General features: G+C 28.4%; 1 protein-coding gene across 7 annotated transcripts in view; it reads right to left on the bottom strand.

Annotated features, from left to right (window-relative positions):
- Positions 1-12,189: 12,189 nt before the first annotated feature.
- Positions 12,190-13,720, bottom strand: part of LOC100570060 (fragile X mental retardation syndrome-related protein 1-like) — a 10,488-nt gene continuing 8,957 nt past the window's right edge. For all 7 annotated transcript variants that reach the window (XM_016809678.2, XM_029492742.1, XM_008191675.3 and 4 more), the window contains one exon: positions 12,190-12,519. The gene's annotated coding sequence lies outside the window, so the exon portion shown is untranslated. The remainder of the gene's footprint in view (positions 12,520-13,720) is intronic.

The following is a 13,720-nucleotide window of genomic DNA, read 5'->3' as shown; positions in this document are numbered from 1 at the left end:
CCGTTCGATAATCCGATACGTCCAGTAATCCGGCTATTTTTACCTATACGTACCAATATGTATTTATATATAAAATTACTATCGTTAAGGGGGCTGCAGCAGATGAAAAAAAGTTACTTTTAGACCAATAAGCTATACAAAACTGGAAGAATTTGGTTTGACAGATTTTAATTTTGAAAACGAATTATGATTGATCAACAAGTTTACTAGGGAATGATCGAGGCGATTTTGAATATTATTTTTTTTCAGCTGTGATATCCAAGAATAAAAATATCGCAAAAATATGATATATTTGTATTTATATTATTCATTATGACATTAAGAATAATTGTAATATTTAAAATCACCTCGATCATGCCCTAGTAAACTTGTTGATCAATCATAATCTGTTTTCAAAATTAAAATCTGTCAAACCAAATTTTTCCAGTTTTGTCTAGCTTATTGGTCTAAAAGTCACTTTTTTTTCATTGACTGGAGCCCCCTCCAGCCCCCTTAAGGTTTATTTTATGATATGGATTTTAAATATATTGAAAAACATTATAACAAACAATTGGTAAAAAAATAACAATTGGTAACAATTGGTAATTATAACAAATAATTGGTCAAATCTACATTAGTTTTGATTTTTGACAAAACCTGCTGCAGCTCCTTTAACGATAAAACTAAGTAATTACAGATTAAATACGAATAAACCTATTAGATATTTTATTTTATTCAGTTAACGTTGGAGTGTTGTGTGTGTTCATTGTAATAATTATTAATAATAATTAATTTTTTGTATGTATCAGTAAAAATGTAAAATTCAATAAGTAAAAATGCGTTTTTATGTGAACCTCCGTTAATCCGGCAGTAGCGTGGTCTGATATGTGTCGGATTACCGAGATTGTACTGTATTAGTTTAGAAGATTTGACTTCACTACTTTCTAAAGTTATACATCCAAACATATATAAGTTTATACAAGTTTCAGTCACTCTCTTCATAAGTTCGTCTACATGTGAACGTAGTTTTTTAGCAATGAGAAGAATAAAAACATGGTTGAGGTAATGAGGTAATGTTGCAAAATAGATTCAACAATTTAGCTATCATTAGTATATAAAATGATATTTCCAAAACAATTGATAGAGAAGTCATACTGGATTCATTTGCAAATGCAAAATAGATAAATTGTTTTAAAATAAATATTTTAATACAACAACTAGATAAGGTTGTTACTGTAAATTAATATATTTTAATAACTTTGTTTTTCTTTATAATTTGTACAACTAATATTATCTTTCATATATATTTTAAATTAAAATTCAAGTATATAAATTATGTACGAGTGAATGTAGAACACCTATAGGTAGTACCTATGTTTAAAATAAATCATACATAGTCTTGCATGGTGTTTTGGGTAATATTATATTTGCAAGTGCAGAGGGTGGCTTTAATATACAATAAAGTATTTTTAAATATTAGCCCCCTCTATAATCGTGTCACGATTCGTAAATTAATATGAGATACGTACCACTCACTTAAAACGTCGCTTAACAAAAAATCAAAACTATTAGAGATATTCCTCTGACAAAAAAAAAAAATTAAAACACTGAATCAGGCACCATCTGAAATAATATCAATTATAAAATATGCCCGAATTACCTATTCTCGATCTATAGTCTTGCTATTCAATTTTGAGATCGTGCTACGCTGGTACGCGGACTCTTCTGAACTAGTATAAGACACGAGCCGACTCGGTGAGACGACATGCCACCTCGATGTTTTTAAAAGCGGATTCCTTGAATTACAGTAGACGTGTTTTTTTTTCTTCAAAATTTGCGTTTTTCAATCACATTTCTACAGTGATAATTGAAGGCGTCTGCACAAAAACAATACATAGAACCGTTTTCATAAAAAATCTGGTTTAGATATTCGATAAAAAAAAAAATTCGTGCCTTAACAAGAACGATACACAACGGCGATTTAAAGCCCCGGGTACATATTGCTGTCTGTAGGCTGCAGTTACCCTCAAACTTTAAACATTTTTAATACCTTCTTGTTCACGGCCATTGCTTAAATATTGAGATTAAAAAATAATTAACATTTAGTAAAATGATTAATAGAAATTAATAATAAAATATTATACAAATTCAAGGAGGCTGACGCAATAAACATATAAGGTATATACCTTTTTTATTTTGTCGCTAATAGACTGTACCCAAAACCAATTAATTTTTTTTGGCGCAAACGGGTAGTTCCCCCATTCTCTTTACCGTTTTACACTACTATAACCACTCCTGTAACTGGTTAATTTATAGAATATTGTGTATTGTCAACAAGAATGAATTATTTTCTTTTTAAAATTAATTCTTTATTAACCTGTACATGGGACTGAGGCTGTTTTTCGATAAAAAAAATAACATAATACATATTATATATTTATTATTATTATTATTGGATAAAATATTTGTTAAACTTTAACAATAATGACATTCCAAAATTAGCATCAGACATGGAACCCCTTCTTAAACTAAAAAGCTGTTCACCTGCGCTATAAACAGACAGATGTGTCACTATATTAGCTAAGTTTTCCATATTTTTTTATTTTTTATTTTTATTCAAGCAATATGTAGGCACCTATAACGAAAGTAATATTTACAGTCGAAGATAATTTGAGTACTAATCGCTGTTTGATAAATTAAAAAAAAAAACACGAAATGGTAAGCGACAGTTGACGGATAAAATATCATAATATGTCAAAGATCACAGTTCCACAGAAAGCAGTAGGAAAACTAGAATGTGAAAAATAATTTTCAACGACTCGTGACACAGTCGAGACTGGTTATGTCCACTACTCCACTATTAAAATCTATTACAGCCTGCAATTATTGGTTGCAAAAATAAAAATGAATCAGCGTCCCGGGTAGGTATTTATTTAATTAGGTAAATAGTAAATACGATGAACTACCAACCACGCTAGTACGCTACTACTATGGGTATTATTTACACCAACGGGCCAAGTTATCGCTGTAATTCTATGAATGAATAAAAATATAATAATCAGTAATAATATTAATAATGATTAAGTTGTTAATGTTAGGTTGTCGTGTATGGGATGCATAGGCGTGCGCACAGGGTACCTATGCAGGGTATGCCGCTGCATAGTCTGCGGCTTTATGTGAGGGGCCCATATATAATGTACCAAAGCATTTTTGATAATATCTTCTATATTATAAAAAAAAATAATAAAAATTTTAGTTTTCACTTTTCTCGCGACCAGCAAGATAATCTAAACTATTAATACACTAAGGGCCAGTTGCACCGTCTACGGTTAAACTTCGATTAAGCTTAATCGAAGTTTAACCGTAGACGGTGCAAAAAGCGTAACACGTATAGATATTGTTTTATAGGTTTTTAAGGTACTATTTTTTATAAGGTACTAATCTAATATTCTCCATACTTTATATTTATATATTATATAGCTTCTTATGTTGCTTGTTTTTATAATTGAATAGTAGGTACATATAGTGCATTTGAAATTGTCCTGGTGGTTGATATCTTAGATTTAGAATATATGTGCTAGGTATTTATGTTGCTGTTTTTATTGTTGAATATTCTATTTGCTAACATTAAGGTAACTATAATTTATAGGCGCTATAGTCAACATAAATCAAACACAGTGTACAAGTTCAGGCCCATTAATTCACCCTGACAACCCTTCAAATGTTTTAACATCATTTCGACTTGAACTAAAAGAAAGAGTTATTCGAGATCCATATCAACCAGATATTAAATTATTTCCCAGGACAAAAATAGGTCAAAATTATAGAAGCTTCCAAAAAAAGTGGTATGATTGTTTTAAATGGTTGGAATACAGTGTATCAAAATATAAAGTCTTTTGTTTTCCTTGCCGTATGTTTTAAAATTCTGGATCAAATTTAGGACAGGCTGATACAATTTGTGAGGGGGCTCTATTTTCCTTATTGCATAAGTGCATAACCTGCGAATAAAGTCTGCGCACGCCTATGATGGGATAAGTACCTACTGAGTAAATTGTTAAATTTTTCTTTTATTAATGATGCGGTTACCTCTATAACATTTCCTCCTATAATATAGTTATATAATATTTTCTGTGAATATGCAATTTAATAACTTACTATCATTACAAATTATTATTTACTAAAGTATATTCAATATTTCGGGAGTTTTATTTTTATATAGCCTATTTTACAAAATTGAATTATTTTAAATATGTGGGTTTGGGAAAAAATTAATTTAACGTGCCAGTAAAAATAATTAACTTAAGTTAAGTTACTGAATAACATGGGGAAAAATGAAACTCGTTAATTTACTTAATTAAAAGTACCTAACTTAACTTTAACTTATTAACTCGTTAATGCCCATCCTTGCCTACAATTAGTCTATTTTTACAGTATTACAATATGGGGAGGAACTTTCAATAATCATTTATCTAAATTATAGTTACTATAAACTGCCTTAAAAAATATATTTATTGAATCTATCTATGTAAAACAATACCCACTGCCTTAATTTATAAGAAACTTGGGATAAATGATTTTGAGTTTATTTTTAATTTATCTAATTAAACTTTATAGGCTTTGACATATGATTACTATACTTTACCATGAACACGATACAAGATTTAAACCTAGGTAATATTAATATTCAATTACCATATTATTGTAATAAAGATTTTGCCCAAAATGTTTTATAATACAAAGATTTGAAATAATGTCAATCGTTAAATTAATTAATGTACACAATAAGCCAAGTGAGGTGTTTGGATTTCATATATATAGTTAGTTTTTTAATTAGTTATGTAAATGCTACATTAAGTATAATACATTTTGAATATATATATAGGTACCTACTTTATTATTATTTTTAATTTATCTGATTATTGTATCATAACATTAGTTTATTTTGCATTTTAAAGTACTAATATTATATTATCTATATCTTTATCTATCTATATGATAACTATACTACTACATAAAATGAAGCCGCTTTTTTTTGTTCGGAATAAACTCCGAAACTACTTATTCAATCGTCGTGCAGTTTTTTTAAATTAAAGAGGACATCGCAGAGAAGGTTTTAGGCTAATTTCAAAAGGGAATTGATCACCCCCGGTAGTTGCTGAAACTGGAATTTTAAGATTTACGATAGAAATTTTTGTTTATTTATGGTTGCTATGGGTTATAGGAGTTGAGAATAATATTTATTTATTATTATTATTTTTTAATTTGAATGTTAATCGAGCGTCTCAATCTCATTCGTTTCAATCAGTCGAAGTTACGATCAGGCGCAGGGCCGTTCAGAGGTGGGGGCAACGGGACCATTTTGCCCCAGGCCCCATTGTTGGAATATTTTTAGGGGGCCCCCATAAAGTCTTGGTGTATAATAATTAATAATAAAGAACTATTACCGACCACCGTTATTGAGACAAAAATTGTCTTATTTCAAAACAATTTCCTCCGGCGGTGCCGCCGTTTTTACTTTATAATACATTTATAATTATATTATAGTATAATGTGGATAGATTGCGATAACGAGGTTCGATTTGCTACATAGGTGACGGTGCACGCCACATGCGATATTTTTAGACAAAAACCTATAACTGATACATAATAGAACAGACTATTCTGAATTGTAAACCACAGCCTGCACGGCCGCACCAGTCAGTTGCTAATTACTCGACAGTCGACACTCGACGTACCTATTATACCATAGTGCGTCACTGTATTTGTATAATTACGAGCACAGTAAATAGCGAATAGCAGTAACACCATTACACCAATATTAGTAAGTAATAATTGATTAATATATGTACATATTATTCTTTATTTTTATTAAAATGATTAATTTTTAATATTTTTATTAGTCTTTAAAGTAGTATAATATCTTCGTATTGAGGCATTAAGCTAGGTATATAGTCTCTAATCTGTATCATTATAATATGTAGGTATCTGTACTTATAGAATAATACTAAAATTGTAATTATACCTAATACGGTTATACCTATTTACATACATAATTACATGTTAAATGTATTGAAGATAAATATTTTTTTTTTTACTTGTTATCTAAATATTATATAGCATTTTCTATACGCCATAAGCTCTTCAACATATTTTGACTTGTTTTGAGCTGTTTACGGATATTCGTTATTCATTCTATACATGTCTATAAAATTGTATTCTATGATTATCATAGTCGTTTACTCCTCGTAAATTAATTAAAAATTGAATAAAATATTTCTTATAATAATATTATTTTAAAAGTATAAAAATGTATTTATTTATATATGTGGCTTACCCCTTGTAAACTAATTCAAAATTGAATAAAATATATTAACTTATTATATTATTTAAACGGGAGACCTTTTTTCCGTTTACCGTATTCGTATTTTTATAATTTTCTTAATTTACCTTATCTATTTATTTAATCTTATAAACATCCAAGTTAATATTTCCCTTGAATTTAAACCTTTTTTTATAATTGTAGTTTTTTTTATATGTACGGTAATACATTGCTAATAATGTATTGAATAATATTCAATTCAATTATGTAAGTATGTAATGCAGTACGTTTATAAAAATTTTGTTATTCTCAGTAAATATCTTTTTTATCATATCTTATTATTATGGTCGAAGGGCCCCCCAAATTAATTTGCCCCTGTATAATATATTCTCTTACTCGCTTGTGGACTCGCATACGAATGCGTTCAAGAGATCTGCACACAAACATTTGTCAATATATAATATAGATCAGCGTTTCCCAAACCATGGGTCCCGACTCGCGGTTACGATTACAGTTATTTTAGTCTTAAATTGATAAATAGTATAAATAACTAGTATTGTAGAATAAATGACGTAAAGTTATTACGATTATGGAATTTTTATCAATTTTTATCTTATCGGGAAAGGTGCTAATGACTAGCATACTTTTTTTAAGGGGGGGGGGGTCGCGTACCTAATAAAGATTAAATTTATGGGTCGCCATTGCAAAAAGGTTGGGAAACGCTGATATAGCTGATCCTGCGCACTTCATGAAACGTAAAAAATGAAAACTGATAAAAAAATTCTGATTGTTCAACTCCTTTTTGGTGTAACGCAAAAAATAGATTAACTAACTTCTAACAGATAATTTTTTAACAAATGAAATCAAACATAATACGGTATAATTTAGAATATTTATTTTATGATAAAACTTATATATGAATTATTATTGTTTACAATCAAATCATATTTAAATCATATCAACAATATATACATTAATTATTGATTCACCTATAAATTACAATCACTCGTTGTGGCATATTGGCAACCGTTATTTTGCCAAAATGATAAACCGTCTCTTATAACTAACATAGCAGCTAACGATGCGGTTATCCTCGGAGGTATAAGTGCTAAACCGACACCCGGTATCATTCCAGCAAGAGAAAACCCAAAACTTGTTGTCTTGATCACTGTAGTTGCCGTTATCGTCTTATCCAACATTTCCGAACATTTTTGGTAGTTTTCATGAGTCTTATTCAAAGAGCTTTCCATCGTGTCGAATGCTTCTTTTAAATGCACTGCGAACCGAGTGGACGACATAACATGCACAGCCGCTAAAGCTGCACCGGTTATTGGTATTGCGCTCAGGCCTGTCATTACCGTGAAGGTCGCTTCATGGATCATTAGGGTAGTTTTGAGGTCTTCAATTTGATCATTGTTTCCACAGAGGGCGGAAACATTGTTTGAAAATAATGATATTAATAAAAAGATGTTAAGAAACAGAGGATTTATGGTTTTCATTATTATTGGCACGTAGAACACAAGATTCTAAATATCTCGTACGAGTCGCAATGTTTCGGGTAAACGTCTGTAAACATACAATACATACATGTTATATAATATATGTATGTTATATAATATTATGTATAACAAGGTAATCTGTCAAAAAGTCCATTTTGAAAAAATTTGGACAAAAACTCCAAAAATACAAATTAATATTCTATTAAATTAAATATTTATTTTAAAAATGTAATTAAATTTATTAATATTACATTATATTTGAATTTGATTATTGTGATTTAGATATTATTCATGATTTGATGGAAGAGCACAGCCTCAATACATTAAGAGTTTTAGTTAAAAAGTCACTTAAAAGGATTAAAACTTTTTCCCTTAATATAATTAAACGACATGTATTGACAATTTTTTAAGACACACCTGGCTTATTTGAATTATTATTATTATTTTTGTAGTGATTGAGGTTTGTACTGACTATTTTAGACTCTGAGCGGAGTCTTTCTTTACAGAAATTTTATACAAGTAAAAAACCTACTTTAACCATTATCAGACTACTAAAAATATTTAGTAATATTAAAGGCCGACAAACCACCTTTGCTCAGTATCATTTTTTGTACACAATAATTTTACATAATTGAATTCAAATTTAATACCATCCATTTCAGTTACCCACCTGTAACCTACTGTATATCAGAGCAATACCCACTTACCCTGATTTTTTTTTTTTATTAATTGCTTTATAATATTTGCAAAAGCCAAAAGGTTTATATTAATTAATTGCTGTAAGTAATAAGCCAATACGTAACAAAATAATTATTTTATAATTTTTTTTAACTAATGGGCCAAAACTACGCTAAATTAAAATTAACAATTTGTTATAAAAATATATTGAATAAATATTAATTATATATGAAATACCGATTGTATTATGATATGTAACCAACCTATTACCTATATAATAATATTATATTATAAATAAAAATGTAATAGAATATATGGAATTTTTAGACTTTTTGTTTGAAAATTAAAATAGATTAGGACTTTTTGTCGGACAATCAAAAAGTGAATCAATACTTTTTGTCAAACTTTTTCAGAACGGATATTTTGTCACTGGACTTTTCGCCAGGGATTCGAATAACAATGTAGTAGCGACATGATCACTAATACGTTTTATAAAAATAGCTTATATTGTATGTTTTAAACTTACTTAATATTTAGTAATTTCACGAAATTCGATTCGAAACCGTCAGGTGGGCTTCGTATAGTCCTCTCAAAAAATGTCAGTAATGTATACTAACAAACGATATAAACGGTGCTCAGGTGTAGGTAACGGCAAAATGGATGCTGGAGAAATGTTTATGGTCTACGTCGTCTGCCTGTAAACACAAATCTCTTATGACTTATGTAACAATGGAGTAGCGAGATGAGCACATAATACGTTTTATAAATATAACTTATATAGTTATATATGTTTTAAACTTACTTAATATTTAGCAATTTTATGAAATTCGATTCGAAACCGTCATGTATTCACAGTGGGCGTGTAAGTGCATATACAGTTCTCTCAAAAAATTTCAGTTATGTATACTAACAAATAATATGCGCAGCGCTCAAGGTGTATTGACAAAATGTTACTGGTCTACGTTGTCTGCCGTTAAACACAAATCTCTTAATTATAGGTTAGGTTTCGGTTTTTTCCGCGTGGGTAGACGACCTTTGAGTTCTGGCCAAAAAGAAAATTCCAAAGACTAGGAGTACTTGTTCCGGAAACCAATGGAGGAAAAAAAATTAAACCAATTTACGCCAGTGATGCCCGTGTGACAAAATGTCAGTGTGAAACCCAGTATTTTTCGATGGGAGGAGGGGTTGAAAATTAATTAATTATTTAATATATTCCACCAACAGCTAATATAACCTGTTATAATTAAATTATGAAATATGAACATAAAAATGTAATTTGATTTTCTTGTTGAAATTTTTTTTTGTTGATAATGCTAGACAAACTTGTGAGGAATCTTGTATTATATTTTCAAATCTTAGATTTAATAGATTAAAAAAAATTTTTTTTATGAATTTCTAACTTTAAATATTTCTAAAATGTTCGTCATTTTTACGTATTATGTCAATATTTGAACTTTAGATGCTTATAAAAAAAAATTGTGACTGTGATTTTTAATTTTTTTCATCTGCCGTTGAAACAATATACCTACTATGAGCTTTCTATAAAATTTTCAAGCATTTTTAACCAACAAATAAAATTTTATTGATATTTATAGAAAAAAAAAACTAACAAAAAAATGGAAAATGAAAATGTCCGTGTTTTTTGTTTTCACGGCGCTTTGAAAACTACAGGGAAAATTTTACTTTTGACCCACCACGGTGGCGCAACCAGGATTTATTCAAGGGGGGGGGGGGGTCCAAAAAAATGTATTTAACAACTGTTTTTCCGTTTATTTCCTGAGTATGTACATACATTTTATTTCTTAATAAACACAATTTGCCGGGTTTAGGCCTATAAAAAAAAGCACAATTATATTATTTACATTTTAGATTCTGAGTGGAGCGATGTGTTTTTTTTTTTTAACATTTTTTCTTTATTTTTGTGTCTGTCATCATGTCTTGGGGCAGTATAACTACGTCGATTTTTTACAAGAGTATCATGTTCGATGGAAAAGTGTATCTAGCTGGTGCATTCGGGAGGACAATTTTAAAATTCTCAATATAGTTATCAAAAGCGCTTGGAAAAACAACATAAAAATTAAGGAAAAACGACAATTTTCACCCAATGTCGGTTTTCGACAAAATTATTTTGGTTTTCATATTTTTACAGTAGGGTCCTTGCCCCTGGATTTGCCACTGACCCACCAAAGTACCAAATAGATTCACTTTCCTTTCAGAAAAGATACTGTTGAAGAAAATCTAAGAACTTTTATTGTTTTAAAAGGTGATGAAAGACACAAAAAAATTAATAAAAAAATTAAAAAACACACATCATTGCAAAATCAATACATTCATTGCTCCGCTTAAAATCTAAAATGTCTAGTCAATGGGGCAATGAAAATTTAGGTAAGTAATTAATATAACTATTATTAATACTATTGTTACCATTATTATCATTATTTAATTATTATATATGTATTTTTAAATTTTTAAATTGCATATATATGCCCGGAAATTGTTAGGTTTTTCTTTGCAAAGTTAATATGCAACAAAATATAGTATTAACTATTAAGTTTTTGTCAGTAATTTTTAGTAGACTTAAAGTCATGTAAAAAAATAGATATTCGGTTAAGCTACAATATATAAGTGGTATTAGTGAACAGATGTGGGTTCTTCAGCAGTGATTGCTTGATGTGGTGACTATAGAAAAAAAAGTAATTAAGTTCTTTATTTTAATATTGTTAATGATTGAATTCTGTTAAAAATGTTTATTAGTGTACGTTGAAGGTGATCTGCATATACAACAGTACCTATTCAAAGTTGTACCCAAATCTTTACTATACAATTGTCAGTCCACAACTAAAGACTGTTATTTCGTATTAGCTTATTATTATAAGTGATTAGACTCTTGATTAGATGGACTTAAATAATGCAAGATCCTGTCATCAATATATTCAAAATATTTTATCAACAACAACTGTTTTGATTTGTACAATAGTTTTGAGCTTATGTTTTGTGCTTATCCAATAGGTAACAAAGTATAAAAGAAATTTCAAGACATTAATTATATTGGTTGAAGACTGTAAATTTAATTTTAAATATTGTAAACAAGAATTGAAGAAAGAACCTAAAAGATTACAAATTATAAATAGTGAAATTCATAGAAAAGTTTCATTTCAATGTTTATAAAAATGTGGACAATTGGATGTCGCTCTGCTGTATAGTAGGTTACAAATGGGTCACTGTATAATGGTTAGTATTAAATTTGAATTCAATGATATAATATCATTGTATAAGAAAAACGATTCTGAGCGGAGACAGTATGTCAGTCTAGGTAATAAGACATAATATTTTATAGTCTATGGTATTAAAAAAAAAATTGACCTATAGTAGGTACCTATAATAAATTCTAAATTAATCATATCACAATATCTATTAGGTACCTATAACGCGTTATACATCAACAACAAACTGTGATACTATCATAGATATATAATAGTATACTTTAGAAGTTTCAAGTACCCACGAATAATATTTTACAATCATAACAAAATAAGTAAAATAGTTATTCCAGGTTTTTTAATATGTATAAATTGTGGTACACGAGTACCATAATTTTGTTGTTGGCTATAATTGTAAGCTTAAAACCTAAGTCCAAAATTAAGATGCATAAATATGCTTAGATACGTGTATATATATATATTTTACATAATATAATGAAACAATAATTCTCCATTTACATTATTGAATAGAATATACTTTGTATTTTTTTTTTTAATATGTCCAACGCATAAGTTACATACAGTTGATAGACAACAGTACATAGCATATTAGTATATTACATATTTTTGAATTAAAATTAAATTTAAGTTGTATACAAATTAAAACATTGTATTAACAATCTGTTCAAAACAAAAAAAAGTTTTTTTTTCTTCAAGAAATGTTCATTCACTCTTGTCTTGGCCCCAATCTGAGGTAAATGTATACGGTATGCATCTGCTACTTTTTCTTCCCATAGAGTTACTTTGGCTATTATTCATGTTTTCGCTGTCAGCATTAAGGTTACTGTACAAATAAAAACAAATAATCAATAGTAATAGTTAAATATTTAACAAATGACAAAATTCAGTAATTGTACAATTGATAGTACAACAACTTTTAATATAGCAAACAATGTTGTTCATTTTACTACTATAATATAATGAAAATCTATTCTATTAACATTCAATGTTGATTTATCAGAACAAAATATTTCCGTAAACTTATAGTTTATTATTTACCTAAGTCTGATATTCAGGGATTCATAATTATGAAGAAATAATAGTAAGATTACTTAATCAGATCTAAACTAATAGCTTGTCTACTAAAAATCTAAATTGTAATATTTTGTATTAAATTTCTTGGTGTCAATGAAAGAAAATTTTGATTAAGTAACACAATATATTTCAAAATATTTATTTCCTAACTCACGATAAAAATCCTAAGCTGAAACATACTTGAAAAACATTAGCATTAATAATAAATTATTTGAAAATTATACAATTTTATAATTTGGATTCTACCTAGTATTGGAATTTATATCTAAAGTATATCGATAGTTGCACGACAAAAGGGGATAAGCGACATTAGGGTCTAAGCGACATTTATGTTATTAGCGAATAGAGGAGACTTAAATGTATCATAATGTATCACTGGTACATCAGTGTGACCATTTTATAATGAGTTATCGAATTTTTAAATTTAGGATACAAACGACCGTTATGATACGTGAATTCTAAAACACGGGTCTAAGCGACATTTTTGGGGTCCAAACGCCAATAGCAAAAAATATATGGGGATCAAGTGATATTATGAAATTAATGACGCAAAAAACAAGTGACAATTACACCAAAATTGCTGATTACAATGTCATATGATCAAAAAATCTCTTAACATGCTTCAAAATGAATTTGCTTTTTTTTGTAATCACTTACATTAGACGTGTGACGTGTCAACTAATTAATATTTAATTATATAGGTAATTTGTAGTTTGTACGATTATAATATTATAGAAGATTATAAGGTATGTACATATACAATCCTCCAATCAATTTAAATAGTATAATGTTAACAATAATATAGTATTACCCGGTTCACATAACTAAGTATACTAGTTTTAACTTACTATCATAATAATATTTTATATTTTTACGTAAATGTAGATAAATTACTATAATTTATAATAATAAAATATACTAAGATGATCTAAAACCATATAGGTAATTTA

Source organism: Acyrthosiphon pisum, chromosome X (genome assembly GCF_005508785.2).
Source record: "Acyrthosiphon pisum isolate AL4f chromosome X, pea_aphid_22Mar2018_4r6ur, whole genome shotgun sequence".
NCBI classification, from domain to species: Eukaryota; Metazoa; Arthropoda; class Insecta; order Hemiptera; family Aphididae; genus Acyrthosiphon; species Acyrthosiphon pisum.
This window is presented reverse-complemented; position numbering and strand designations above follow the sequence as displayed.